We start from the raw sequence: 25,556 nt of genomic DNA, 5'->3' as shown, positions 1-25,556 counted from the left end.
AAAATATAAGTCATAAATCATGGCTAAATACTATATATGTACTGCACTCAACTTAAACTTAAAGTTATAATCAGATTTACAACAACAACATTTTATGGACAAAATAATTGAACTGTTGTGTAATTATTGTCATAAAACCATCGACCTTTTAAATACCACATGCATCAATATCTGAGCTGTGGACTTTGCATTTATGAATTTGTATGGATCAGAATAATCACATATTGCCATATTACTGTTGTTATTTTTTCAGAAATTTTGGAATGTTCGTCCAATCCCTGTAAAAACGGAGCATCCTGTGCGGAACAGATAGCCGGATACCGGTGTTTCTGTGCAATCGGGTTTACGGGGACACATTGTGAATTAGGTTAATTGCTTGAATGTATTGCTTGGTATTACAATTGTGTTTTTTAAGTTTCCCACGTTATCGTAGTGCAGTATGTATTGACTTAAATCTGATTATTTTATAATTATGGAAATTAAAAAAATTCTGTATGAAGTCATTTTTATAGACACTTTCAAACACAATCAAACCAATATACATTTCTAAAATTATGCACAAGTAACAAATTGCACTCAGGAAACAAGTTGAATATATCTAATTGTAAACAATTTAATTAGTATAAGCTTTTTTATTATGTGTAAGAACAAATGTGGGTTACTGCCAAAAATCTTAATTTGTTTGCTGCAAATAAAAGATAAACGTGTTTTTCATACAGAAATATTTCAATGAAATGAATGTGTAGTCTGATCATCTTATTTAACAATTGCATGATTTAAACTAACAAGTATGGCATTTATCGTATAGAACAATTGATTTGGTATGAATAAACGTGTCTTTATTTTAGAGACTGTAAAACAATTGCATTAAACAAAGTTGTAATGAGTCATACAATTGTAACAATTAAAAAGGTTAAATGGCATGGCCTAAATGTTTAGCAGTATGGAAGGACGTAAATGCATACAATTGATGTCCGACAACAGCTGATTTGGAAGAATTAATTACTGATACTAGAACATTTAGTTTAGAACATAACATCATCTTAGTATGATTTTTGGATCAAATTGTGTATTATTTTGTGTAACGAAATTTTAAATAACTCTTGACCCGTTTCATATAAAGCATAACGTTCAGTTCTTATCGTATATATTGATACGAAGGTCGTTTCGGGTTTTATTTTAGGAGTTTCTGGTCAATCCACATAGCACCTGTTTATTGGTTAAATATACAGTCTCTTATAAATAGCTAAAATATGTTTTCTGATCTAACTAGCTGAATTCACTGTCACTTATACCTCTGCAACAATGTATAAATCCTGTTTTTTAAAGTCGCCACACTATCTTAAAGAGATGGTTTACTCGTTTAAAAAACTCAAAAAACTTGTAATCTGGATCAATTTAAAACTTGTGTGATTATGCATTTGAGATTCACTCCAGGTTAAAGACTTGTTGCACACTTGATCTTTATATTTTGATATCGAGATAAAATATGTAAATTACACATTTGTAACGTATTTCAGAAATAATGGAATGTTCATCCAACCCTTGCAAGAACGGAGCAATATGTTCCGAATCGATAGGCGGCTATCGGTGCAACTGTGCTATTGGGTTTACAGGGACTCACTGTGAAACAGGTTTTGTATATTATTAGTTCGTACCGTATACTGTGCAATATTGACATGTTAGCACTTAACTTACGTTTGCATTAAAATCTATATAAAAGCGTTGCTAAGTAGTATGTGTATCCTTAGAAATTGACGCAAGATTAAACACAGAATGTCCTTTTGGCAAGCATTATCTTTCTGTATTGAGATTGAAATGAAATATCTAAATAACACATTTGTCACATATTGCAGACATTATGGAGTGTTCATCCAATCCCTGTAAGAACGGAGCAATTTGCTCGGATCTGATAGGCGGCTATCGGTGCAACTGTGCGAATGGGTTTACAGGGACTCACTGTGAAACAGGTTTTGTACATTATTAGCTCATACCGAATACTGTGAAATATTGACTGTTTGCTATTTAAAGGGACCTTTTCACGTCTTGGTAAATTGACGCAATTGAAAACAACTTATTTCAGAATAGCAAATGTTCGTTGTAGTTGTGATATTCATGAGGACACCGTAATAGTGAACATTAAGCATGATCTCAAATATCCATTATATGCATCATTTGACGATTGAAAAACCTGAAAATAATAAAACGTGTCAACGCGAAACGATTGAATGATTTTGAGGGTTCTGTTGTTGTCGTTATATTTTGTGACACTGCGATGATTGCTTATATAACATATCAAATACATCATTTTCTCTTTGAGCACGGATGGCTCAGTGGTCTACTCGTTAGACTTTTACTCCAGGGGTCAGTGGTTCGAGCTCAATTGAGGGTTACTTTTTTTCTTTCTTTAATTGTGTTCTCGTATTTTACTTGAGCTTTTTATATCCTATGCTTACATTTATCAATATAAAGCATTTAAGGACAAACTTCAATAGATGCCAAAATCTGTGAAAAGGTCCCTTTAAAAAACAAGTATTGTTTACGCAACTTACATCTTAAGCGACTACTTTAATAATTATATCGTACTTACAAAGTATAAATATAAAAGCAATTTTAAAATTTACCAATTCGTTGAAACGCAACATAACATTTCTTTTTTAATAACCGCCCTTACAACCATGCGCATTCTCTTATTTTAGTATTATAAAACATAACGCCATCGATATATACTGCAGTAGGAAATTGTGTTATTTAGATATATAGCTTTCATGTGTTTCAGAAATTCTCGAATGTTCGTCCAGCCCTTGCCAAAACGGAGCCACGTGTTCTGAGCAGATAGGTGGCTATCGATGCAATTGCGTTAAGGGATTTATTGGAACACACTGTGAAACAGGTTTTGTATTCGTAGTTGCTTTTGTAACATGTATGCAGTTCAAAAAACTAACAAACGCTTTACCAACACTTAGCTAGTCTTGCTCTGTATTTGCCGACTTAGGACTAAACATAATGATTACTGAATTGTATGTTCCGTAGACTTTTTTAATACATGTATAGTATATAGTAACACAACTCACGTGTTTTAAAACATTTAGATAAATGGCACACGCCAACATATGTTTTCTTCTTATGAATTTTACACGGTCTACATAGAAGGTTACGCATGCGCAAACAAATTATTTCCTTTATCCATATAAACTATGCAAGTTTACAATAACAAAACTTTTTTTATAAATAATAGATAATACCGCCGTTTTGATAATGAATAATGTTATTAATTTAATGGATCAACCGTCCAACCATTAAGGCTTAGCAGATGTCGGAGCTTTTGAACATTTATCTCTGATTTTCCGATTTGCGAATGTGCAACTTAGAAATCAATTTGCTGAGAACTGTGTGTAGTTTTATTTCCGTCTTTATCTATTACTAGACATATGAAGCTGAAATTTGTATAACTTTCGTTAGAATGATGATTTTGTATGTAATTTATAGATTTGCATGCCATCGATTTTATCGATATTCTACTTTAAAGAAGAATTCGATTATTACAACAGCAAGTACGGTAGCCAGAACAAGTTCAAACTTGTTTGAGTGGGTTTAAGCTAAAAATAGATCGGCAAATATTTTCTAATATTAGTCATGCTTTGCTTTTCAATATTGTTCATATTTGTAATGTAAATACTATATTACGAGAACATGACATTGAGTTACTTAAATATTGCAAAATTATGGTATTTGTTTTGAATTAGAACGCACTTGCTGGTGTGTTGAAGTAAGTGCAATGTCCTTAAACGAAATTTTCAATCTATATTAGAATTGTTAAATTATACTAATAACGGGATAAAAAGAAATTTCCTGTTAATTTAGGGTACTAAAGGATGGTACCGTAGATCAAGAAATCAAATGTATAGACTTGTAATAACGAAACATTTCTCGATCATGAAAAATAACTTACAAGACAGCAACAAAATTACAAAATAGATCCTCGTTGCTATTTTACCGAAATTAATATATTGGAATAGAAATACACATCGGATTGATCGACCTATACACGGTGGAGTCTATGTCAAACAATAGTTAAAAGTGATTCAAGGTTACCGGTACTAGGGGATTCCAATTCACAACATCAATACCATTTTATATATTTCGCAAAAAGCACCAAACAATCATTAATTTTCAGTTTTTATAACAAGGTGCGAGCGCAGTGAGTGTAGCAATGCCGGCACGTGCACGCAAATTGGAAACAACATCACGTGCACATGTGATGTAGGTTTCACTGGCGAACGGTGCGATACAGGTAGAACCCATTAATAGATTCACTGATCATTGTGACGCATTTAAGTATTTTCAACTGAAATGTGTAAATACGTGGGGCCAAATATGTAGGATAATTGTAACATTCTAACGGATATGGTTGTTGGTAAACTATCATTTTATTATGCGATGTCTTTACATATGACATATCATCTCCATTTAAAAAAGTTCAAAGAAAGAGACGTGTCTTTTTTTTAAAGGGAACTTTTCACGTTTTGGTAAATTGACAAATTTAAAAAAAAAGTGTTTCAGATTTTTACATTTTCGTTGTAGTTATGATATTTGTGAGGAAACAGTATTATTAAACATTTACCATGCTCTAAAGTATCAATTATATGCATCTTTTGACGATTAAATTATAACAACCTGAAATGTATAAAGCGTTGCAACGCGAAACGATTGAATACTTTGGAGAGGTCTGTTGTTGTCATTATATTTTGTGATACTACGAGGTTTTTGCATATGTAAAGAATAAAATGTATCACTCAGTGTATGACATTTACATTTATCAATATAAAGCATTTCATGACAAACTTTCGATACATTCCAAAATCTGTGAAAAGGTCTCTTTAAACAAATCGATAAGTCGTTTTGACGCAATCTTGGCGTTACAAAATTAATAAATTGGCTTAATCACTATTGTGTATTTATTAACATATTTGATTTACATTATACTCATACAATTTGTGTGAGGGGCACTTGCATTATTTTAGTGTTCCAAGGATGCATACCAGTTCCCTGCATAGGAGGCGAAGCTTGCGAGAATAAGACTGAAACATGGGTCTGCACGTTGACTGTTTCTCTAAAAGGCATATGCTTTATCACATTTACTATATGTTTTCCAATACTGTAAACGACATATTAATTATTGCAGTTTTTACGAACATAACGAACACAATGCTAAATCTATTAAAAAGGTACATGTAATTCTAAATATTATCTAAAATAATTGAATTGTGTAAAAGACATATTGTTTGATCAAGAAAAATGATTAATTCCACTTTGCATGATAAGCACATGTCATAAACGGCTTTGCATATCTAAACGCTACGGCATAAAATGTATAACAATAGAGTCCTTACGCTATATCGCTACTGCCAAACGCATAACTCAGCGCTTTTTGCTTGTAATAATACCTCTATATGCTTTCTCCTTCCCACATATGACCTGTTATCAAAACCCCTTTCTTATACTTAAGAACGAGAAAATGCACGAGTCCATTAAACACAATCGCAATAAACAATCCAATATCATTTTCCGGAGTGAAAATCTTGTTAGCATCTACGTGCTACATATATTGCTGACCTCAATGCAATTGTTTTTAATTAACAATCGTGTAATTTTATATGCGTTAAATTCTAGGTTAGACCAATTATCCAAAAAAATGCATTTTTCGGATCTATTAATTGCTTTTTAAATAGAGACTTTATGCCAATATTATGATCAGTACAGTACAAACACATATGGGACTGGTTAATCGGTTACAACTGCACGTAAGGTTGCAGATGATGATGGATATAGTTGTGTTTTGCATTAAATATAGGAACTCCAGGGGCCTAAGTCGGAGACAATGTTTTGTTAACCTACGTAGTCTTTTATTCATTGTAATAGACCTATTACATATACGATACAAGGGCGTGTTAAAGACACAGCATTAAACAGAAACTTTTAAAGATGGGATCACCGAATCGGAACGATTGAGGTGTAAAACACGTTAAGCTCGTCAAATCGCAAATCACATTTAAAAGTTATTAAAGGGAAAATACATTCGGTTAAATTGTAATTATATTACTTAATTGCTCAAACACCATTGCAACCGAACTGCAATTTTCTGAGACACGAGGAAAATGAACAAATACATAAAGTGCACATGCATGTATATAAAAGAAAGTTGAAGTATTATTTGAATTTGAAGCGACTGAATCTGAAGATTAATATATCCGGGCTGTAGTATACACGCACGCAAACTCTGGTGACGATGGTACTCATGAGTTGTGAGTTTAAAACACGTATCGCGATTACCCAACCTATTTGTTGTTGAACACTTTTGTTGATAATTAAAGTGTAATAAAAGTTGAAAACAACGTAACGTTCTTAAAGGTACTATGCAATATATTCGTTGAAGGGTAAACGGGATGGCATATATATTACACGATCTTGTGCAGTAGTTATTTAAGGGGATTTGTCTGCCGATAGAAATGCGTTAAGTCGTTAAAATTTGGGAATGCATTTTAACAATAATCATGTAAAATAAGCAAATATTTGATGCATATTGTTGGATTTAACTTTTTTATTCCTGTTAAAGCGAGAGTATACGATTTTGTATATGTGTTAAATTGTAATATATTGATAAAATATGTTACAATAACATAAAATAGACATGAAAAATTATACATTGAAGAACGTGTGTGAAGTTAGCCTATTTAGCCCATTTAGCCTATTTAGCCTATTTAGTACATAGGTTGAAATATACATCCTATTTAGCCTATTTAGCCTATTTAACAGCCTCTTCAGCCTTTTTAGCCTATTTAGACATTTTAGTACATAGGTCAAAACATACATCCTATTTAGCCTATTTAGCCTATTTAACAGCCTTTTAAGCCTATTTGGCAAGTTGAGTACATACGTCGACATACACATCCTATTTAGCCTATTTATCCCCTGGAAGCAACGTAGTGCACGCTGACCAGCCGTCGACGGCCTATCGGGCTGAACTAGTTTCGGCCGGGACTTATAATTAGGGTCGGCCCCGTGCATGCAGCCTATTTAGCTATTTCTCGTATGCGTCATTTCCCAGTGAACGGGCATGCCCCTTTAAGGGTCCCTTTCGGACGAACAAGAGTTATCCCCCGGAAGCGACCTAGTGCACGCTGACCAGCCGTCGACTGCATATCGGGCTGAACTAGATTCGACCGGGACTTTTAATTAGGATCGGAGTCAGGTGCAGCCTATTTAGTATATTACGCCACATTTTGCCTGTGAGTGGGTATGCCCCTTTAAGGGCCCCTTTCGGACGAACAAGAGTTATCCCCCGGAAGCGACCTAATGCACGCTGACCAGCCGTCGACTGCCTATCGGGCTGAACTAGTTTCGGCCTGGATTTTTAATTAGGATCGGAGTCAGGTGCAGCCTATTTAGCGTATTACGCGACATTTTGCTTGTGAGTGGGCATGCCCCTTTAAGGGCCTCTTTCGGACGAACAAGAGTTATCTCCCGGAAGCGACCTCGTGCACGCTGACCAGCCGTCGATCGCCTATCTGCCTGAACTAGTTTCGGCCGAGACTTTAATTAGGATCGGAGTCAGGTGCAGCCTATTTAGCGTATTACGCGACATTTTGCCTGTGAGTGGGCATGCCCCTTTAAGGTCCCCTTTCGGACGAACAAGAGTTATCCCCCGGATGCGACCTAGTGCACGCTGACCAGCCGTCGACTGCCTATCGGGCTGAACTAGTTTCGGCCGGGACTTTTAATTAGGATTGGAGTCAGGTGCAGCCTATTTAGCGTACTACGCGACATTATGCCTGTGAGTGGACGTGCCCCTTTAAGGGCCCCTTTCGGACGAACAAGAGTTATCCCCCGGAAGCGACCTAGTGCACGCTGACCAGCCGTCGACTGCATATCGGGCTGAACTAGTTTCGGCCTAGACTTTTAATTAGGAACGGAGGCAGGTGCAGCTTATTTAGCGTATTACGCGACATTTTGCCTGTGAGTGGGCATGCCCCTTTAAGGGCATCTTTCGGACGAACAAGAGTTATCCCCCGTAAGCGACCTAGTGCACGCTGAACAGCCGTCGACTGCCTATCGGGCTGAACTAGTTCGGCCGGGACTTTTAATTAGGATCGGAGTCAGGTGCAGCCTATTTAGCGTATTACGCCACATTTTGCCTGTGAGTGGGTATGCCCCTTTAAGGGCCCCTTTCGGACGAACAAGTGTTATCCCCCGAAAGCGACCTAGTGCACGCTGAACAGCCGTGGACTGCCTATCGGGCTGAACTAGTTTCGGCAGGGACTTTTAATTAGGATCGGAGTCAGGTGCAGCCTATTTAGCGTATTACGCGACATTTTGCCTGTGAGTGGGAATGCCCCTTTAAGGGCCCCTTTCGGAGGAACAAGAGTTATCCCCCGAATGCGACCTAGTGCAATCTGACCAGCCGTCGACTGCCTATCGGGCTGAACTAGTTTCGGCAGGGACTTGTAATTAGGAACGGAGTCAGGTGCAGCCTATTTAGCGTATTACGCCACATTTTGCCTGTGAGTGGGAATGCCCCTTGAAGGGCCCCTTTCGGACGAACAAGCCCCCGGAAGCGACCTTGTGCACGCTGACCAGCCGTCGACTGCCTATCGGGCTGAACTAGTTTCGGCCGGGACTTTTAATTAGGATCGGAGTCAGGTGCAGCTTATTTAGCGTATTACGCGACATTTTGCCTGTGAGTGGGCATGCCCCTTTAAGGGTCCCTTTCGGTCCCTTTCGGACGAACAAGAGTTATCCCCCGGAAGCGACCTAGTGCACGCTGACCAGCCGTCGACTGCCTATCGGGCTGAAACGTGTGTGAAGTAAGCCTATTTAGCCTATCAAGTTTAGTTCATAGGTTAAAACTTTCATCCTGTTTAGCCTTCTTAGCCTATTTAACACCCTTTTCAGCAAGTTAAGAACATACGTTGACACATGCACCCTATTTAGCCTATTTAGCAAGGTTAGTACATTTGTTATAACATACATCATATTAAGCCTATTTAGCACCCTGTTCAGCCTATTTAGCCTATTTAACAAGTTAAGTACAGTAAAACTGCGATAACTCGAGGAAGCACGGGGTACATAGGTTGACACATGAATCCTATTTAGCCTATTTAGCACCCTCTTCAGCATATTTAGCAAGTTAAGTACATGGGTTGAAACATGCATCCTATTTAGCTTATTTAGGACCCGTTTCAGCCTATTTAGCCTAGTTAACAAGTTTAGTACATGTACATAGGTTGACACATGCATCCTATTTAGCCCAATTAGTACCCTTTTCAGCCTTTTTAGCCTATTTAACAAGTAAAGTACATAGGTTGACACATGCATCCTATTTAGCATATTTAGCCTATTTAGCACTCTATTTAGCCAATTAAGCCTTTTTAGCAAGTTTAGTACATAGGTTAAAACATACATTCTATTTAGCCTATTTAGTTTATTAAGCACCGTTTTCAGCATATATAGCCTATTTAACAAGTTAAGTAAAAAGGTTGACACATGCATCATATTTAGCCTATTTGTCCTTTTTAACACCCTCTCCAGCCTATTTAGCCTATTTAGCAAGTTTAGAACATGGGTTGAACCATGCTTCCTATTTAGCCTACATAGCCTATTTAACACCCTTTTCAGCCTATTTAGCCTATTTAACAAGTTAAGTACATAGGATGACACATGCATCCTATTTAGCCTATTGAGCACCCTTTTCTGCCTATTTAGCATATTTAACAAGTTTAGTACATAGGTTGACACATGCATCCTATTTAGCCTATCTAGCGTATTTAGCACCCTTTTCAGCCTATTTAGCCTATTTAAAAAGTTTAGTACATAGATTAACATATGCCTACTATTAGGTTTTTTTAGCATATTTAGCAGCCTTTTCTTCCTATTTAGCCCTTTTACAAGTATATTACAAAGGTTTAAAACATGCATCCTATTTAGCCTGTTTAGCCTATTTAGCACCATTTTCTGCCTATTTAGCCTTTTTAACAAAACTAGAACATAGCTTGACACAGGCATCCTATTTAGCCTATTTAGTACCCTTTTCAGCCTACATAGCCTATTTAGCAAGTTAAGTGCAAAAAAAGGTTTACACATGCACCATATTGAGCCTATTTAGCTGATTTAGCATCCTTTTTAGCCTATTTAGCCTATTTAACAAGTTAAGTACATACCGGTAGGTTGGAACATGCATCCTATTTAGCCTATTTAGTGCCCTTTTCAGCATATTTAGCCTATTTAGCAAGTTAAGTACAAAGGTTGACACATGCATCATAATGAGCATAATTAGCTTATTTGGCACCCTATTCAGCCTATTTAGCCTATTTAGCCTTCAAGTTTAGTACAGTGGAACCCCTCTTAACCGGACATCCCCGGGACCGAGAGGAAATTCCGGTTTAGAGAGGATTCCGGTTTAGAGGGGACATTGAATATTTTACTTTCAGAAGGTCAATTACATAGTCTAATTTGGGGGAAAAACACTTTCAGCAAATTGTAATAGTTTATTTACATATAACATTCATTCATACTTCATCACATTATAACAATACATGTCACTTTATCTGTTGTTTTGAAAGCACAACATAAATCAAACAGTGCACCCTGAAAAACAAACAATGGTATATGTATGCATTTGTTAGTTTAATTTAGTTCCTTTGTACACTGAAAAACATGTCAAGAACGACCTGTTTTTTCAAACATCTACCACGCATACTAGTCTTCTCCACCTTGTTTATCATAGCCTGAATTGCTTCCTACATCAAAAACAAAACACACTAAAGAACTCTTTGTTTGTTATCAGTAATTATAATCAGCATTAGCATTTGTACATAGGTTGAAACATGAATCCTCTTTAGCCTTTTAAGCCTATTTAACACCATTTTCAGCCTATTTGCCTATTTAACAAGTCTAGTACATAGGTTGAAACATGCATCCTATTTAGTCTATAAAGCCAATTTAGAGGCGTTTTCAGCCTATATAGCCCATTTAACAAGTTCAGTACATAGGTTGGAAAATACATCATACTAAGCATATTTAGCGTATTAAGCAGCCTTTTCAGCCTATTCAGCCTATTTAGCAAGTTTGGTACATATGCTGAAAAATACGTTCTTATTAGCATATTTAGCAGTATGTTCCGCCTATAAAGCCAATATTGCAAGTTAAGTACATGTATTTAAACATACATCCTTTTTATTCTCTTAAGCCTATTAAGCAGCCTTTCCTGCTAATTTAGTCTATTTAACAATTATATGAAATAGGTTGAAACATACCTCATATTTAGGCTATTAAGAAAACCTATTCAGTCTATTTAGCTTTAAAGAACTCTTGTAAAATAGGTGGAGACAAACATCCTATTATTCACTTTAAGCCTATTGAGCAGCCTATTTAGTCTACATAGCGAGTTAATTAAATAGGTTGAAACATAATTATTTAGCCTTATAAGATGCCTATTCGCCTTAAAACGCCTTTTTCGAAAGTTAATTAAATAGGTTGAAACATACTGAGTATATAAGAGTAAGCCTTTTCAGGCTAAATAGCATCATACTAAATGCTCAACCTATTTTGCATTTTTAGCAAAATTTAAATAGGATAAAATACATGTATACAGCCTGTTTAGCAGGCTATTGACAAGCCATTACCACAACGAGTTTGTATGCACCTTTAAGAGCCCCTTTAAGACCACCAAGAGTTATACACCGGAAGCGACCTTGTTAAAGCTGACCTCCCGTCGGCTGCCTTTCGGACTGATCTAATTTCGGCCCGGGGTTTTCATAAGGGTCGATGTCACATATAGACTATTAAGCGTATTATACGCTATTTATATTAAGAGTGGGCATGCTCATTTAAGGGCCCCTTGCGGACAAACAAGAGTTTTCCCACGGAAGCGAACTAGTGCACGCTGAACTCACGCCGGCTGCCTATCTGGATAAACTAATTGCGGCCCGAGGTTTTAATTAGGGTCGGCGTCACATACAGCCTATTATGTGTATAATGAGCTATTTACATTGTGAGTGGATATGCACCTATAACGGCAGCTTTCGGACAAACAAGAGGTATACCCCGGATCCGACCTAGTGCACGCTGAACTCCCGACGGCTGAAAGTCGGTCTGATCTAGTTTCGGCTGTTATCTCCCGGAAGCGACCTAGTGCAAGCTTTACATTCGATGGCTGCCTGTCGGGCTGATCTAGTTTTGGCCCGGGGTTTTAATAAGGGTCGGCGTCACCTACAGCCTATTAAGCGTATTATAAATTATGCTCTATTTACATGGCGAGTGGGTATGCACATTTTAGGGCCCCTTTCGGACAAACAGGAGTTATCCCCCGGAAGCGACATTGTGCACACTGAACTCCCGTTAGCTGCCTGTCGGGCTGATCTAGTTTCGGCCCTGTGTTTAAATTAGGGTCGAAGTTACCTTAAGCCAAAATAGCGCATTATGAACTATTTACATGGCGAGTAAGTATGGAACTTTAAGGGTCGCATTCGGACAAATAAGAGTTATCATCCGCAAGCGACCTAGTGCAAGCTGAACTCCCGTCGGCTGCATGTCGGGCTCATCTAGTTTCGACCCTTGATTTTAATTAGGGTCGGCGTCACCTACAGCCTTTTTCGCGTATTATGCATTATTTACATGGCGAGTGGGTATGCACCTTTAAGGGCCCCTTTCAAACAAACAACAGTTTTCCCCCGGAAGCGACATAGTGCACGTTAAACTCCCGTCTGCTGCCTGTCGGACTGATCTAGCTTCGGCCCGGGGTTTTAATTACGGTCGGCGTCACCTACAGCCTATTTAGCGTATTATGCATTATTTACATGGCGAGTGTGTATGCATTTTTAAGGGCCCCTTTCGGAAAAAAAAGAGTTATTCCCCGGAAGCGACCTATTGCACGCTGAACTCCTGTCGGCTTTCTGTCGGGCTGATCTAGTTTTGGCCCGGGATTTAAATTAGGGTCGGCGCCATCTCCAGCCTATTAAGCGTATGTATTATGCTCTATTTACATGGCGAGCGTGTATGCATCTTTAAGGGCCCCTTTCGTTCAAATAAGATTTATTAACCGGAAGGGACCTAGTGCACGCTGAACTCACGTTGGCTTTCTGTCGGGCTGATCTAGTTTCGGCCCGGGGTTTAAATTAGGCGTCACCTGCGGCCAGTTTAGCGTATATATTATGCTCTAGTTACTTGGCAAGTGGGTATATACCTATAATGGTTCCTTTTGAACAAACAAGAGTTATCCCCCGGAAGCGACCTTGTGCACGCTGAACTCCCGTAGGCTGTCTATGGGGCTAATCTAGTTGCAGCCCGAAGTTTCAGTTAGGGTTTGCGTCTGCTTCAGCCTATTTAGTGAATTAGAGTGCGTTTCACTAAGATGCGTACGCAAATAGTTTCCGTAAATATTTGCGTACGCAAATGTTGTTCTCAAAAACGCGTTTCACTAAACAGCGTAAATTAACGCTGTGCGTAAATTCTGGCGTACATTTACGTCACATATGTACTTCGCGTAAATCAGAAAAATTGGCGTAAATCCGGAAGTGTCATGGCTGCCGTTGCTGAAGCGTTCGCATTACGCGAGATTCGTCCTCGAATATTCCGAGCACGAATCGACACCTTAAGCTATCTGAGCGAAAAGCAAATCGTTGAGAGGTATCGTCTGTCGACGGAGGGTATTATTTACCTCGAGGAGTTAATTCGTGCCGATTGCGAGCCTATGAGTGACAGGAGTCACTCACTGAACGTCAGAACAAAGGTCGGTGTACGTTGTTTGTTTGTCTTTTCGAACATGAATACCATAATAATTATATATTATAATCCTTTTTTGTGTAATTTAGTACCACATAACCGACACCTGTTTTCGTTGTTATTTCCCTTGAATACACGGACGCCATATTGTTGTGAACGAAAAGCTGATGTGGCATCTCCACAATTTAGTTTGGAATTTTATTCTTGTTTGTTTCTCTATCAAAAAAATATAAGTCTTAACATAATATACCGTAGAACATGCGCGAAATGCATTGATTCATCTGCTTCTTATGGTACGAGTTTATAGAACTTCAGTTGAATTTTTTTTAAGAGTAACTGATTTTGACAGTGACATTTGTGTGTGTGTGCTATTTATTAATATTATTTACAAACAAACTTGTGTTTGTGTAGTCCCATTTAATACTTATTTCTGAACAAACGTGGGTAAACTATTGTTCAGGAAATTTAATAAAGGTTATATATCACATTAGTCATTTTGAGAGAAAAATTTTATTAATATTTTTTATTGGATTGCATAGGTCTCTTTTTCAGCTCCTAGTTTCACTACGCTACCTTGCCAAAGGAGATTTTTATAGCGAGGTTGGAGATCTGCATGGAGTCAGCAGGAGCTCTGTGTGCCGGTGTATTCAACAGGTGTGTCTTAACCTTAACCTTCCCAGTGTCTTTGCATGCTGGGAAATTTGTCGTCTGCTAAAATGTTGTCTGCTAAATTTCTAAAATAAGCATTTTCTTCGATTTTATTTTTCAAAGAATACTTTCAGAATAGCAAACAGTTTGGATCCTGATGAGACGCCACGTTTTGTGGCGTCTCATCTGGATCCAAACTGTTTGCAAAGGCCTTCAAATCCCGGTTCCAGCGCTCAAAGGGTTAAGAAAACTTTATTGTGAAAACATTCTCCTAAATTAATTAAACAATTTTCAATTAAAAGCTGTTTAATTCTTCTGCGGTTGAAACGCATCATTGCTAAAACGAACTTAGCTTAAGTATGCCACTAACCAGACTGACATATTCCAACCTACAGCGATATAATGGTTAATGAACGTTTTGCTGATAAAAATGGTTTTATGGCGTTTGTACCCTTAAGGCTAAAAATGCACAAATTATGTATGTTTCCAGCATCTTATTTGCATAAACTCCAAAGCTTTATTAATAAATTAGATGCCCTAACATTCACGAAGCGACTATTTATTACTGCTATTTACTATTGTGTAAACTGATATATGTTCTAATGAATTCATTGAATTAATTGAAAAAAAGGAATTATTTGAATATATGAATAACATAAGCACATTCTTTGTGGAGGCCATCTTCTTCATCAAAAAATAAAAACCAGTCGATTGTAATATTTAAGATTATAATATAAGAATTCATACATCTATTCAGATTTAATACTGTACAGTATCTTTAATTTAGCAATGATACTACATGCTTAAATTGTACGTTGTATCAGTTTAATGTCAAAACAGGGGCTTCAAATAAATTGATCAATCACCAGTTACTAAATAGTTTATATCTAAATTATTTTCTAAATTTTGTTTTGTTTCTTGAATGTTTGTGACGATATGATTAATCTGGGACTTTGCATGTATAGTTTAAACCACTTACGCGTCCATAACGCTTTCCCATGCTTTCCGTTTGTCCATTCCAGTGAGTGAAATAGACAGACCACCCTCGAGCACGTCATATTTATTCTCGTACTCGCAAACGAGCGTCTCAAACTCGTTTTTGGACCAATTCGCTTTCTTTACCTTCGTTTTCGCGTCCATTGTTTACAGTAGATACTGTTGCAGACGATGACTTTCTCAAGCGTCCGCGCGCACCTGACAGGCTAAACAACACTAACGCGCAGCGTAAATTTTGCGCACATTTTAGTGAAACGGCGTACGCAATAATTTACGTTCGGCGTAAATTATGTGCGTAAACCTAAAGTTGCGTAAATATACGCTATGTTAGTGAAACGCACTCTTAGGCGCTATTTACATGGTGCACCTATAATAGCCCCGTTCGGACAAACAAGAGTTATTCCCCGAAAGCGACCTCGTGCTCGCTAAACTCCCGTCGGCTGCCTGTCAAGCTGATCTAGTTTCGGCCCGGGATTTTAACTAGTGACGGCCTCTCCTGCAGCCTTTTAGCGTATTTGTTATGCTCTTTTTACATGGCGAGTGGGTATGCACCTTTAAGGGCCCCTTTCGGACAAAAAAGACTTATTCCCCTGAAGCGACCTAATGTAAGCTAAACTTCGGTCGGCTGCCTGTTTATCTGACCTTGTTTTGGCCCGTGGTCTTAATAGGGTCGGCGTCACAAACTGCATATTTAGCGTATTATGCGCTACTTTCATGACGAGTTGTCATGAACCTTTAAGGGCCTTTTTTCGGAAAAACATGAGTTATACCCCGGAAGTGACCTAGTGCATGCTGAACTCACGTCGGCTGCCTGTTGGACTGATCCAGTTTTTAACCTGGGTTTTATAAGAGTCGGCGTCACATAAGGCTTTTTAGCCCATAAGACGTAATTTACAAAAAAAGAGTTATTTACCAAAACGACCTATTGCACGCTGAACTCCCGTCGGCTGCCTGTCGGGTTGATCTGGTTTCGGCCCGGTGTTTGAAGTTGTCTCTTCTTCACATAAGCCTACTTCGCTTAGTATACTCTATTTACATCTCGAATGGGTATGCACTTTTAAGGGGCGCTTTCGAACAAACAAGAGTTATCCCGAGGAAGCGATCTAGTCCACACTGAAATCACTACGGCTGCCTTCCGGGCTGATCTAGTTTCGGCCCGAGGTTTTAATTATGGTCCGCGTTGCCTATTTAGCGTATAATGCGCTATTTACATTGCGAGTTGGTATGCACCTTAAAGGGCCGCTTTAGGACTAACAAGATTTTATTTTATCTAAAGGGACTAGAAATCATGATACATCAACTATCTCCGGAATCCACCGTGAGATTTAAGCAATAAATCGTCTGCTGATCCAGAGTGCGGGACTAGTTAGCATATAAATATTTTGACAATTGTCCGAACGCGTGTCACACATTTGAATGGAATGAAAAAACAACAGTGTAAATAAAGAAGAGGATAAAAAACTATCGGAAATAAGTAACAGATAGATGTGGTCATGATTATTCTTATTAATCATGACAACACCTTATTCATGAAAGACTTTTTAAAATTTAATTGACTTTTATCATTATAATTGGTGCCACTTGTGGTATTTGGTTACCTATGTTAAGGGTAACTTACTGATGCTCGATTGGTTATTGTCGGCTCGGGTACTACTTAAATGTACCCCGGGTACTCTTAAATAAACTTAAATGTATCTCTGGTACGAAAAATATAAGTATAATGAAAGTAACCCGGAAATTTTTACGCGAAATTGGCCGTTGTCGGCGAATTATTTTCAAATTAAGTATGTTTATATTTATGTCAATATTCTGTAAAATTGCCGCTATATTATCGCAACTCTCACTTAAAAAAGCATGGTGAGGCAGGCTTTGTTCAAAGAGAATTTTGTTTTGTTTTCCGTGCGTTTTACGTCATCGGATTTTGGGCGGGAATAAAACTCGGTTAAAGTCTAAATTGGCTGGGAACGTGTAAGTATATTTTCTGTACATTAAGGATTAAATGTTTTGTTGCGTGATATCTTGTTAATTAGTTTGTTTGTTGTTTTTTTAGTTGAGGAATGCACCGTGTTTTATTCAGGCTATTCTTCATAACAGTTGTGTAATTTCATATCATATTGTGAACAACACTGGTCATGAATATTGTTTTCTGTAATTATAATATTTGTGTTTATCAGCTACTTCTATCAATCGTAAACTATTTCAAGAATAATGTATTCCACGTTTTTAAACTCTGACTTTGAACAATAATGTACTCGGCTGTTTTTGTTAACTTTTTGTTATGGTTATTGGTCGTGTTAATTAAGATATGGTAATTGTATAAGTGTGTGTATGTATAGGTGTGTGCGTCAGGGTTGGTACCAATCGACCGCCCCCGGTTTTAACCGGCGGTTTTTACCGGTTGAAACCGCCCCGGTCAATACTCCCAGAGTGGTCATTACTGGTCAATACTGGTCGATTGAACTTTACCCCCCAATTTTGATTAATATTTCATGCTTAATTAAACAATATTGATAATATTAATTAAACAGACATGTTGCCAATAATGTCTTAAGCTATTTAAACCCACTATTTTATACCTGTTCATGCAATTTGTAGGCCAATCTCTCAAAATTTTGCAAATGAGTCAAGTTGGTCAATTGGATTGTGCTGGTCGATTGAATTTTTTTTCAATTCTAACGAATTATGAATGCTCAGAAAAATCTGTGCTTGATTCAACAAGAACCTGTCAATTACTGTGTATTAGTTGTTCCTCATGCACCACTGTCTCCACAGTCTTTCACAGTCTTCAAACCTATACAGGTTTGGGCACCCAAAACTGATAATAGGGCCTTAAATGGCACCTTTGACACAACCCTTACTTGTCATGTATTCTTGCCTGGATTTCTTTAACAAAATAGTGAAAAACTATTTTATTTTACCAATGATATAAAAAAAAATAATAAGAAATAATTATTAAAAGAAAAAAATAATTGAAAAGAAGGGTCTAGAGTAGACCCACAATTGGTAAACATTATTTGTTGCCAAAATCAAGAACTTTGATTGCTTATTCATTTGAAGACCAATTGAACTTTAAAATAAGAAAACCCTCTTAATATAGAAAGGAGACAAGTTAGAAGTAACTATTAAATTAATAACATTAATAGCAAGTTATCTCATTTTGTTTGAGTGAAATGAAATAGCCTAAGGGCAGATTTGCTTCATTGTCACTATCAGAGACATACCAGTGCATGCATTTTATTACCAATTAAGGCTTAGGGCCAGATCATTTATGACCCTAGAAACCACAAGAGTTCTGTTTGTCCATCAGCTTATCAAATAGATATATCAATAGATCAGTGAAATACTATGGTAACTACAATAGTAATAAAACTGCAGTAACAGATGTGATACACTGAGATAAAGATATTGCCTTAGTTCTTTTGTATTTGAGACCGTTTCCATAAATAATAAAGAAGTATTTTTTACAGCTTTAAAGCTTTTTTTACAATAGATAACTCAAAATAAGTTTATCAATTACAGAATAATGATTGATTTAATATAGAATAGCTTAAATTCTTCCTTTGTCATGTTTAAATGCTACAATTTTCAATCGACCAGTATTGACCAATAATGACCATTAATGACCAGTATTGACCGGTTTTAACCGGGTATTGACCGCCGGCCCGGTCAGCTCGACAGGCAGCCGACGGGAGTTTAGCGTGCACTAAGTCGCTTCCGGGGGATAACTCTTGTTTGTCCGAAATGGGCCCTAAAAGGTGCATACCCACTCTATATTATAATAGAGCATAATACGCTAAATAGGATGTACGTGACACTGACCCAAATTAAAACCCCGTGTCGAAACTAGATCAGCCCGACAGGCAGCCGACGGGAGTTCAGCGTGCACTAGGTCGCTTCCGGTGGATAACTCTTGTTTGTCCGAAATGGGCCCTCAAAGGTGCATACCCACTCAATATTACAATATAGCATAATACGCTAAATAGGCTGTACGTGACGCCTACCCTAATTAAAACCCCGGGCCGAAACTAGATCAGCCCGACAGGCAGCCGACAGGAGTTCAGCATGCACTAGGTCGCTTCCGGGTATTACTCTTGTTTGTCCGAAATGGGCCCTTAAAGGTGCATACCACTCTATATGACAATAGAGCATAATACGCTGCATAGGCTGTACGTGACGCCTACCCTAATTAAAACCCCGGGCCGAAGCTAGATCAGCCCAACAGGCAGCCGACGGGAGTTCAGCGTGCACTATGTCGTTTCCGGGGGAAAACTCTTGTTTGTCCGAAATGGGCCCTTTAAGGTGCATACCCACTCGCCATGGGAATAATTCACAATCATATTCATTTTGTGTAATATATTCTGAAAGTATGTACCTTACCTGCTAAATAGGCTTACTAAACTTAATATTTCAGCTTAATAGGCTAAATTGTCTAAAAATGATGTATGTATCAACCTATGTACTTTACCGGCTAAATAGGCTTAATAGGCTGAATAGGTTAAATTGGCTAACTTCACACGCGTTATGAATATTCGCTAATTAAATTTAGCCCAGTTGTTGTAAACGCAACAAAATGAGTATTTCGTTAAAGCGTATATATTTAAGATTCCACAAACGTGCCATTTTATATTAAAAATGTTCTAAATTAGTTAAAGAACGCTATGCCGTACTATAGTTCACGCCAGGAAACCGTCCCGGACGGTTTCCTTAACTGTATCGGACGGTTTTTATCCACTAAATAAATCGCCCGGTACGGTTTACAGGCGCACGAGCGGTTCAAAATTATGTTTCTGTCCAATACATTTTAGTTAACCGTTCCGTTACTAAAATCATCGTAATATAACATGTTTACAAGGTCAGCCTTTTAAAAAATACAAAAATGTATATAGAAAGATACAGGTTATCTATACTATACGAGTGATGATGATGATGATGATGATGATGATGATGATGATGATGATGATGATGATGATGATGATGATGATGATGATGATGATGATGGTGATGATGATGATGTCAAACATTTTTGTAATTTGATTTGATTAGTATCAGAAATATGCAAAAACTTGTCTGTTGTTCCTTCTATATTATAAAATGTATTTATTTAGGCGAAGAAAGTGATAAAAAACACACACACGACTGCATGCATTTTTCAAGGTTCAAGGTTCAATATAGAAGTGAAAGCATCATTATTCTTGCTTAATTACTGGACAAACATCCGCCACATGTTGGGAACTTGGGGTGCACTTTGGGTCATTTATGTTTATGACACCCGTTTGGGTTACTTTTAAAGGTTAACCAATGATAATCAAACGGTGTTAACTTGTTTTTACAAGTAGTAATTCACCTAAATATTGTTTGTGTATATTCATGTTTGACACATTGATTTCATAACTTCAAATGCTTTATAAGCAAATAGAAAAACAATCTTATGTTTATTATAAATAATATTTATTAGAAATAATACAATTGAGTTAAATGTTTTGAAGATTTAAATGATTGTGGAAATTACAGTAATTTTCAACATAATTTGTATAGATCAGCGTTATGCCAACCACCTTTTGCCAACCAGTGGGCGGAGTCTGTCTGCAAAAAGCATGTGCTTTTGATTTTTATTTTCATATTCTTTTTTTTACCCGTTAAAAGTACCTTCACAATAAAAATATACTTTTTGCAATTTCAAACTGAATAATACGATATTCGCTCTTAATTTTCGTTTTTTACAAGAAACTTTCTTGTACATTAAGTAAAACAACAACATTTATTAGCATATAAGCATATGAACATTGATTTTGCTAAAACAGATAAATACATGTAACGCACAAACTAAAATACATAAATAAAAGGACGTGTCAATATCGAGTTGAAACAGTTATAATAGGGATTCTTCGCAGGAAACGGACTCGAGAGTGGCTCAATAAGCCCAAGGCTTTCTATGTAATCAAGCTAAAAAATATCGGTTGTAATTAATATAAATATTCGTTGTATAAAAAATATCCTGATTTAACAACTTGCACGCAATCATGAATAAAAATAAATCTAAATAAATCTATTTAGCTGTTTATTGTCGACTGTAATGTTTTACAACCTGTTATCATTTGCGCTTCTAGGGTCGTTAAGCACCGCGACGTATATTCACCCTAACTCTTCGTGAAAAACGATTTCCTCGATATGACATATACCGACTCGGCAGTAATCATGTGTATTTGACGAGATTTGACAAACTGCTACGCCCCCAAAAACGGCGACCCAATCAAAACATTGAAGTTCTAATTCTGGCATAACGAAAGATCCGCCCAGAAAATACAATTGACCAATTAAAAAGATACAAATGTCTCAATCGGACATTTCAGTGCGGCGCACCCACCAATGAAATAAATGACGTTTAGTTAAAGCTGGATGCCGAAGGCGTGAATTATATTTCATTTTAAGAGATGAATACATAATAATATATAACAAAATGAAATTTTGAAAATAATTGTGAAGGAGGTTATCATTACTTACATGTAGTAGTAGTAGCAGTAGCAGTAGCAGTAGTAGTATTAGTTTTAGTAGTAATAGTAGTAGTAGTAGTAGTAGTAGTAGTAGTAGTAGTAGTAGTAGTAGTAGTAGTAGTAGTAGTAGTAGCAGTATCAGCAGCAACAACAAAAACAGCAGTTGTAGTAGTAGTAATTGTAGTACTAATATTAGTATGTTGTGTTATATCAGAGCCTTGCCTTTAGGACGCTTTCATTGGCTGATTAATTTTAGGGAACAAGATAGTATTTGATTGGCTGAATAACTCGTGGCCACGAGTTAGCTAAGTTGGGATCTCGAGATCTCGAAATTCTCTCCTCTTTTGTTTAATGCACCCTTCCTTTATTTACTGCACCGCTCTTTTTTTTAATTGCACTCCTCTTTTATTTAGTTTTGCACTCGTCTTTTTCTATCTCGTAGCCACGACATAGCTAACTCAAGGCCACGAGTTACTAAGTCTAGGCCACGAGAAAGAGAAAAGAGGAGTGCAATTTTAAAAAAGAGGAGTGAATGTCACCTCTATGCCACCGTAATTATCTCATAAGTTCATATTAATATAGAAAATATAATTGATAAACATGCATACTATTTTTAACACTTTTAATTGTTATGGTGAAACAGACCATTGCGACAGTTATTTATAAATTGAAAGTTAACTGTCATTTTGTTTAACTGTTGTGCTGATTCACCTACTTTTTCTTAATGATTAGCGAAGGGTTCAAATTACGTGTTTTTGTAACCAAACCATTGATGCGTATATGTTGATGAAAAATAGTGGCACTTGAAATAATTCGTATATGTGACATACAAAAGGCATAACAATAATGCGTTTCAGTGTTTCTAGTAATATTATAACATTTAGACTATAGTCGCTCAATATCAAAAAATATATAAAGAATCTTAAGTTATGAGATCCGGTGCGAGTAGCTCGAAGTTTTGTCCGGACACTCCATGCACCTAAAGGCAACATCTAAACCATGTTGAAACGTTTGTCATGCACAGTTCAACAAACTCTTCAATTAAAAAAAAAATACGAACAATTAACAATATAGCACTATATTCAATGTCAAATTTGTAGTTAAGCGTGAAGTGTTGAAGCTCCAATCCGTAATAACAATCGACTAGTTTCCGTGTCATGTGCATTGTGTAAAAATGATGTCACCACCAATATAGGTGGCGGAAATACCCGAGCGGTTTATGGAAAACAAGATAATCGTTTTGAGTATCATACTATCTTGTGCCATTGCTCGTGATGATTCCAATCGTTTTAGAATATACATATCTATAAAATAGCATTGTTGTAATGAAATTGACATTTGACCTTAAACTTATATTCAAGTACTAATTAAAAAAATACGTTAGATTATACAATTGAATGACCTGAATATTTAGGTGATCGTTAAGAACGGATTTGGCAGATTCGAGTTAGTTTTTTGTCTACTACAGGATATAGAAGTCCCACACTTAATTATATACGAATACTTTTTCCTCGCTCAAACTTTCAAAGTTGAATGAACTTACTGTTTCGATGATCGTAAAGAAACACATTTTGACTGCGACCAGATTTGGCTGAGGTATAGTCTTTAGTCGAGAATACATAGTGGATTGGTCTCTTTCTAAACAAATGTCTTTTGGGCATCGGTATCTTTGACACATGTATACGTTGATAATTTAGATTTAAATGGATTAAATTATGAGTTTGCAACGAAATAAGGCGTATACGGCGCATTCTTGTACGTGCACTAATTTAGTATATACAATTATTACACTTACAATTATGAACCAATATTATTTAATAATTCTAACAAGCGCGATTTCCTTCATTTCTACAAGGACAACAGGTAGTGTGCCCTTTAAAAAGTGCAGTTTAAAAAATAGAAAATACAGTAATAACTGAATACAAACATGACAGCATCATTGTAGATGTGTTATAGCTTTCGTTAACCGCAAGGATAGCGAAATGAATGAACCCAGTAAATAGATAGTACAAAGACTGTAAGCAATTGTGTAGAAGCGTATGCTCTTGGAACAGTTTGATTCACTGTGATGAAACACGTCACAGTATCCATATGAAAAACCTTAAAGCCCACTCGCTTCGATCTTCCATGACTTTAAAAATTTGTGTAGAGTAGAGTGTTACGCAGGAACATGTGGTACGCGGAAACTCGTACTGTACTATGTATACGTTTCTTTAGCAAATTGAGAATGCGTGATTATTTAATAATGTTTATATAGTAGCACCGTATTGAACTAGTGTATCTATATTTTGCATATTCTTTGTCTATCGTATAAATAGCGTGCAACTCCGTGTTTAATCTGGATAAGTTGTGGCTGTTTAATCTGGATAAGTTGTGGCTGATATAATTGCCTATATTTGGTAAGGAAAACTGAAGTCCCTAAAACGTATCTGTATATGGTACGAATTGGAATTAAGACCGTGGCTTTAGACAAATCCACTGGACACGTATTGGCCTTTGTTTCAGTAGACACAAAAATAAAATCGCAACATAAACTGTCAAAACTATAATTTGTGACAGATACACGACTTGTTAATATAAATTGTCTATGTTAAGAATAAAGCCAACAGTACCTTCTTTACATTCCTGTTTCGAAGCTTCGTTGCCCATCGTGAGTGTTCACAACTCATCCGTCGCTCCTAGGCTTTAAAAGTCTGAAATTCAAAAGGAATTCGTTCGAACATAATGTAAACAAAAAGGATCATTGCGTAATTTCCTGATTGAAGAAACACTGGATGCAATTTTTTATACGACACAGGGCCTAACGTTAAATTCATCTCCTAAGAATTATCGACAGCGAATTGACAAATCAGCAGCAAATCACGTTTTACTGATAGAATAACGAGCAAGGGACAACACTATTTTTATCACGTAGTCTGTAAATTGTAATACATGGCACAGCTGGTAATTGAAAAATAAATTGATCCCAATATATCACCTTTACATTCAGTTGTAAAGAATCATAGTTTGAAACAATACTTTGCTTATATAGCCAGTATATTGTACAGGTCAGCATTGTTAAATATTTTACTGTTTATTGGCAAACCACTCGGTAAGCATGTATTGTTTTATGTTATGAAAGGAATTGAAGAATGCCCCACCCTATTTTAATACAATCCGGAGAATAAATAGATACGGGGCATAAGTGTTTTTTTTACAATTCCTGGACATTAAGGCACATACAGTTCATTTATTCCGAAGAAATGCTTTCACAAAAGCTCGAGGTGTAATTAGCAAAGTAAGCTTCAACGCAAACGTTTGATTGTTATAGATGTATTCACGATCATTTAAAATGTTAGAATACGCTTTGAAAAGCCTTGCAAATTAAATATGCAAAAGACTGCCCTCCTAGACAAATTAATAACCCTCCTTTCCGGATTTCTATACCCAATTGTGTGTGATGATGTGTTCAATAGCATTATATAACACTATAAAAACAAAAACAAACATACAGTAAGTAAGGACAGGTGCGGGAGATTTCGATCATATGCATAGAACAGTGGTTAAATCAGATAGGGGAATTTAACCATTTCTTATTTTGTAAAGAACATTATGTCAAAGTCGCCGTTGATATCAATACTTTTTAGACTGACAGTGCTTTTC

The 25,556-nt window shown here is 36.8% G+C and overlaps 1 long non-coding RNA gene across 1 annotated transcript; it reads left to right on the top strand.

The window, feature by feature from the left end:
- Positions 1-2,790: 2,790 nt before the first annotated feature.
- LOC127853300 (uncharacterized) lies at positions 2,791-5,123 on the top strand. The gene is made up of 3 exons (XR_008036554.1): positions 2,791-2,893; positions 4,178-4,294; positions 5,025-5,123. It is a non-coding gene; the product is annotated as an uncharacterized LOC127853300 (long non-coding RNA).
- Positions 5,124-25,556: the final 20,433 nt, after the last annotated feature.

The sequence above is a fragment of the Dreissena polymorpha genome, chromosome 12 (genome assembly GCF_020536995.1).
Source record: "Dreissena polymorpha isolate Duluth1 chromosome 12, UMN_Dpol_1.0, whole genome shotgun sequence".
NCBI lineage: Eukaryota > Metazoa > Mollusca > Bivalvia > Myida > Dreissenidae > Dreissena > Dreissena polymorpha.
Note: the sequence above shows the minus strand (reverse complement) of the source record. Positions and strands in the feature narration are given on the sequence as shown.